Genomic DNA, 6,000 nt, shown 5'->3' with positions numbered 1-6,000 from the left:
TCCTGGCTGAGCGGGAGCGGTACCGGTATCCCCAGGACCGGTGCCAGCGTTCCCTGGACCAGGACTGTCTGTGGGAGTTCTCTGGCAAGGGCCATCTCGACTCCTCCCGGTGCCGGTCTCTGGGTGGTGCTGGAGAGCGGCGTGCCTTTCTGGTGCTTCCTCGCGCCAACCCACTGCCGGTGCCACAACCTCCTTCTGGGCCGCTGGCAACTGAGAGTCCGCGGAGTCGGAGCTCGTCCGGGAGCAACTCCGTGAGCGGCATTACCGCTCGATGGCACCCAAGGCATGGGTGCTGGAGGGTTCTCCCCATACGGGAGGGGGCTCGCCTCCAACAGCTCGATGAGGTCCTTTGCAGCCTCAAAGGTGCCAGGCGTAGAGGGCTGATCCGTTATGCCCTCGAGCCCGTCGTCCGCACTGAGCTCACTTAGGTCTGGGCTCGGTGGGGCTTGTGCTGCTGGGACCGCCGTTGTCAGCGCTGGTAACGTGGCCCTCCTGCTCTTATCGGCGCTCAGTGCCTTGGGAGGCGCCGGCCTCCTGTGCGGGGAATGACCGCGCCTTCCTTTACACTGCGCCGGGGGCCGCACTGGGGAGGATGAGCGGTGCTGGGGCCTAGCCTGGTGCTCTGGGGCCGACAGTTTACGGTGCTTAGCCAGTGCTGGGTTTCTCTGCACAGAGGAAGCCTGAGCTGGCTTCGGGCACTCCGGGCCCAGCGGCTGCAATGTGGCCTCCATCAACAGCTGCTTCAGACAAAAGTCTCTGTCTTTCCTTGTCCTTGGCTTAAACGCCTTGCAAATCCTACACCGTTCAGTTTGATGTCCATCCCCCAGGCAACGTAGACACAAGTCATGGGGGTCACTAACTGGCCTAGGATTCCGGCACGTGGTGCAAGCCTTGAAGCCGTGGGCCTGCGGCATGCCCTGCAGCCCAGGGCGGGTGCTGGAAGCCTCCGAGCACCTAATGACTTAAGTGTCCACAATAGGTATGTTCACGAACTCGTAACAGCTATTCTGAAGGCTAAGGGACTCCTCTTCTATGAGAGAGGGAGAGGTTGTTCCAATGCCGCCACGGACGGTAAGAAGGGGCTGGAGGGGGTTGGGCCGGCGGGGTATATATGCACTGCACAGTGGCGCCACTTGGGGGGCCCCGCTGGTCTGACGGGAGCCGCTAAGGGGAAAAGTTTCCGATGCTCATGCATGCGGCACGCGCACACCTAACATGGAATGGACGTGAACAAGCACTCGAAGAAGAACAGCAAGAACCAAACTGAGAGACCCAAACCTTCCCCCACTAGGTCTTTTTTTGCACCACTCAGGCTGTGCAAAGCCCCATAAAGCTGGCAAAATCAGCCCCTTCAAGATTCTGCTTGAGCAAGAAGAAAACCCACATGATGAACAATCACTGTAGCAGCTCTGTACCAACACTCTTCTCAGTCCCTGGCATAGGTAGCATGGCTGGTGTGCCCCTGCCCTTTGGTAATTTCCAATTTCACAGCCTTTTGGTGCTGCTGGGCTCTGGACATAATTTAAAATAGCCTTGAGGCAGCTTTAAGTTGCACCAGAGAATGAGTCTGGATGGGAAGGAAAGAAAAGAAGGTGTTAAGCTGACTTATTTTCCCCACCCAGAAACGTTCTGAATGCAGCTCTGGCATGGCTCAGGATCAGGGTCTAGGAGTCTAACTTCAAACCATGCCGCAATGAGTTAGTGTGATCCGACTGGCATCCTTCTTTGAAGTGAAGTATAAAATATAAAAGCTTTCATTGGTTAGTTCACATCTCTGCTAAGAACTCTCCTATTTCTGACCCCATATGGAGCACTCTTAATTTAGTCTCACTGGGAAAACCAGATGCTCTAATTATATCATCCTTGTCTTTTAAAAGTACTATTAGACAACAAATGGGAACATTTTAAATTTAACATTGACAAATATTTTTTAATCAGATCAGCAACATTTTTTATATTACAGCTCAAGAATCCTCTTCAGCGGGCCTATTTGATGTTTTAACACTACCCAGGAGTGTTAGTGAGGAATTCTTAGGATGCACACACCTGTATCTGTTTTGAAAAGACTCAGGCACATAAGGCCATGAATATATCTTGCCCATCTGCTCCATAAATTTTTCTGTAAGGCTTATTTGTAGAACCCGGTAAATGAGTTATACTCGGTCAGCTGTTGCTTTCCATTTTTGTTGCAGTCACTTAATATGTTGCAGATAGAGCCCATTTCTGCATCAGCCTGTTTGATTTCATTTAAATCTAAATTAAATGGTTAGATGGGGCATCTGAATTACTGTATCTGTATCATCTCTTATTATTCATTTATTTTAGTAATATTAACAGCTTCCGGGAAAGGACCCATGAAGCCTTTACATGTTATTTTCCTATAACATTATATGAAACTGAAGTTTTCCCCCAATCAGAGGTCTGCAATACAGTATAGCAAATTTAAAAATCACAAGCAATGTAGCATGATCATTCTTAGCCAGAGTTTTCATCACTTAGTGAAGCTGCCCTTCTTTTGTTTTCATGATTGAAAGATGTTCCTTTTATATTCTCTTCTACACCCTCTGAAGGCATGTGAGCAACTTTTGAAAGTTAGTCTTAAACAAGGATTTGGATTAAGTGCTATCAGGAATAGCAGACAACAGAGTGCATGGCTGTTGTGAGATAAGCACACATCTCAGGTGTGTGCTGAAGTGCAAGACTGAAAGCCATGTGCTTTCAGCATCTGAGAAGTACAGTTTTCTCACAACCATTGCAAATCCTGGAATGTGTTTTTTTAGGCATGTAAAGGAGTAAGTGATTTTAGCATGGGGAAGAAAAGTGCTAAGCCCTAGTTCCAAGAAGTGCAGCTGTTGTCCCATATCATGTGGGCTAAGAGCTTAGCTAGCCAACCTAATGTCTCTCTTGGTCCTGCCCATTATGTGTTCGTTATGCAGGGGAAGGGATATGAAAAACAATGAAACACGCTGGGAGAACAGTGAAAGTATAACCTAAAGTCCAGGGAGCTAACTCAGGTTTCAGAATGGAGTTAGCACTTCCAGCCATCCCCTTATCACCATAAATGCAGACAACTACCCTGAACAAAACATTTTATAAACTGGATTTGGGCAAATAAAAGGAAGAATAAGCTCGTATGCCTTCTACTCGACAAACATTGCCAACCTCTGAGGACTAGGCCGCTCTTTGAGTGCTAAGTTGGAATACCCTTCCTGTTATAGCATGTAAGGATAGAAGAGGATCCCCCAGTGCTCTCTTCCCCCACTAATTCATTTGCACAGCAGAAGATCTAGCCAGTACTCTGTTTCTCTGTCTCAACCTTTCTGCCAGAGATTTTTTTGTTGTTCACTTAAATGATTAATTTACTCTGAGTATCTTGCTCTGGCCATCACTTGTAACCAACGCTCACCATTGTCATCAGGAAATTCATATGGTAAATCCTTTGCCCAACTGGGATCAGAAACATCTTTGTGCTAGGAGTGAGTGAAGGAAAACTCAGATGTTAAAAAATACTTGGCTTGCACAAGCCTCTGAATATTGGCTAGTATACAGGGGGAAGGATCCTTTAAGTCTACTCTATTGTCGTGTTTTGGCATTTACCTTTCTGCTTAATTATTTCTGAAATGTTAATTTTCTATAACTCACTTGTTTTACTCTTCTTAAATTTTCCTTTCACTTCACTCCTGCAACAATGGTCAATCAGTGCGATCTTACTTATTGAAGACAAGATCACCAGAATCTAGCTATTTAATAATTTTCAAAAAATATGTAGGGTAAAGCATCCAATTATTCACAGAATGGCTTTGTTAAAGGCATTTTGCATCTACTAAAAACAGTATGACAAAATGAGTAATGAAAAGAAGTCCCGCTCCTGGGAGATTGGAGTTCAAGTCCCGGCTTTGCCTCAGACATCCTACATCAATGATTCTCAACCAGTATGCGTACCCCTGGAGGTGTTCCAGGGGGTATATCAACTCATTTAGATATTTGCCTAGTTTTACAACAGGCTACATAAAATGCACTAGCAAAGTCAGTACAAACTAAAATTTCATACAGTGACTTGCTTAGACTGCTCTATATACTATACACTGAAATATTTTTAATTTTTAAAATTAAAAATATAAATTACTGTAAGTACAATATTTATATTCCAATTGATTTATTATATAATTATATGGTAAAAATGAGAAAGTAAGCAATTTTTCAGTACTAGTGTGCTGTGACACTTCTGTATTTTTATATCTGATTTTGTAAGCAAGTAGTTTTTAAGTGAAGTGAAAATTGGAGGTATGCAAGACAAATCAGACTCCTGAAAGGGGTACAGTAGTCTGGAAAGGTTGAGTCACTGTCCTATGTTATCTTGAATAAGTCATTTAGTCTCTCCATGCCTTAGTTCCCCATCTGTAAAATGGGGATGTTTCTTTACCTCACAGGGGTGATGTGAGGATAAATACATTAAAGATTGTGAAGCACTCAGATACTACAGTAATGGGGCCAGATCAGTACCTTGGAAAGATACCAAGAAAAGAATGTGTCAACTACAGGAATGATCCAGACAACTGTGGCACACTCACTTTCTTGGAATTAAGCATTGGTAGTTGGGGTGAGATTTCTGAGAGAGGAGATCGCTGTTTGGGACCATCTCTGTTCAAGGACTAGTGTACAGAATGTAAACAAACCCATTGTACACACACACACACAAAATACCCAAACTCCGCATTTGAAAGGCATTCAGATGGATGGTGCAATCCATTCATGAATTAATAGTTTGGGTAGTGGGGATGATCAGAACCTGAGGAATTACCCTTAATTTGATTTTATTCAAGATGTGGAGTACAGGGAAATCTTGAGTTTATGAAGCTATTTTCAAAAACCTAGACTGGAATTTACCTTTGTAAATTAAATCTATGCAGAAATAGAATGTTTGATCTCTGCACTCTCTTTGTGTTTAAGCCCTATGAAGCCTGAATTCATAACATACCTTTATCCACTTCTTCATAGGGTGGAACCCTTCTATGCAATCTACATAATCTAGTAAATGTAATGTTCTCAATTATACCTGTAAACAAGTGAGTGCAGTGAACGGAAGTTTTAAAAAGAATGTATCCAAGATACTTTGTCTTTTGTTTTTATTATTTTTTTCATGATGTACTCCCACATAATATAAAATTAGGGCCATAATCAAGCTTTTGTTATGAGAAGATGATGTGCCTGTGTTTAAGCAAATTTGGTACATCCCCTTGGGTTATGTGTCATTCGCTGAGCTGCACTTACAGTCTGAGCCAGATGGCTGATGCAGAAGTCTTTTAGAAGAACACATCTCTACAGAGGATGACGTTGCACTGCACGTGGTGGCCAGGCTGTCACTGAATGCAGCTCCGTCACGGTATTTAAATCACATTAAAGCTTTCTTTTATTTATGTACCCCTTTGTGATTTTGCCTGGCTACATTCTAATTGCTAGCCTCACTGCAGTCCACTGATGTGCTACAACTAGCGGTCTTTTTATTCTATGACCTCCATCTCCTGCATAGATTGTTCACAATCCTGCTGAAAATACTGTGATGAAGTAACTCACTCTTTCCTTATTTTACATTGTCCATTCCACAGCACAAGTTTTAGTATGAGAGCTGCCTTGATATTTACTCTTCATTTTTTAGGTGCTGTAGATAGACCTGCTAACGTTGGGGCAGGTTTCACAAAGTACTATTTTATTACTTTGTTGGATTTCGAATTTATTGACAGATAACATCGATCAGTAACTGAGGTTCTGTAGAGAGGTCAAGGAAGTCAGTTTCTATTGCTTTCAAAAACATATGCACGTTTCTATTATGTTTTAAATTATCTGTTCCCCCTCAGCAATGGAAAATATGTCTTAACTAAAATTGTTGAAAATAAGATGTGTGTTTCACTGACTTCTGATGACTGATTTTATAAGAAAAAAAGTCCAGCAAAAATTAAAGGTGATAAGTAGTATAGCGCTATTCCATCTATTACCCACTCT

Source organism: Lepidochelys kempii, chromosome 8, assembly GCF_965140285.1.
Source record: "Lepidochelys kempii isolate rLepKem1 chromosome 8, rLepKem1.hap1, whole genome shotgun sequence".
NCBI lineage: Eukaryota > Metazoa > Chordata > Testudines > Cheloniidae > Lepidochelys > Lepidochelys kempii.
This window is presented reverse-complemented; position numbering follows the sequence as displayed.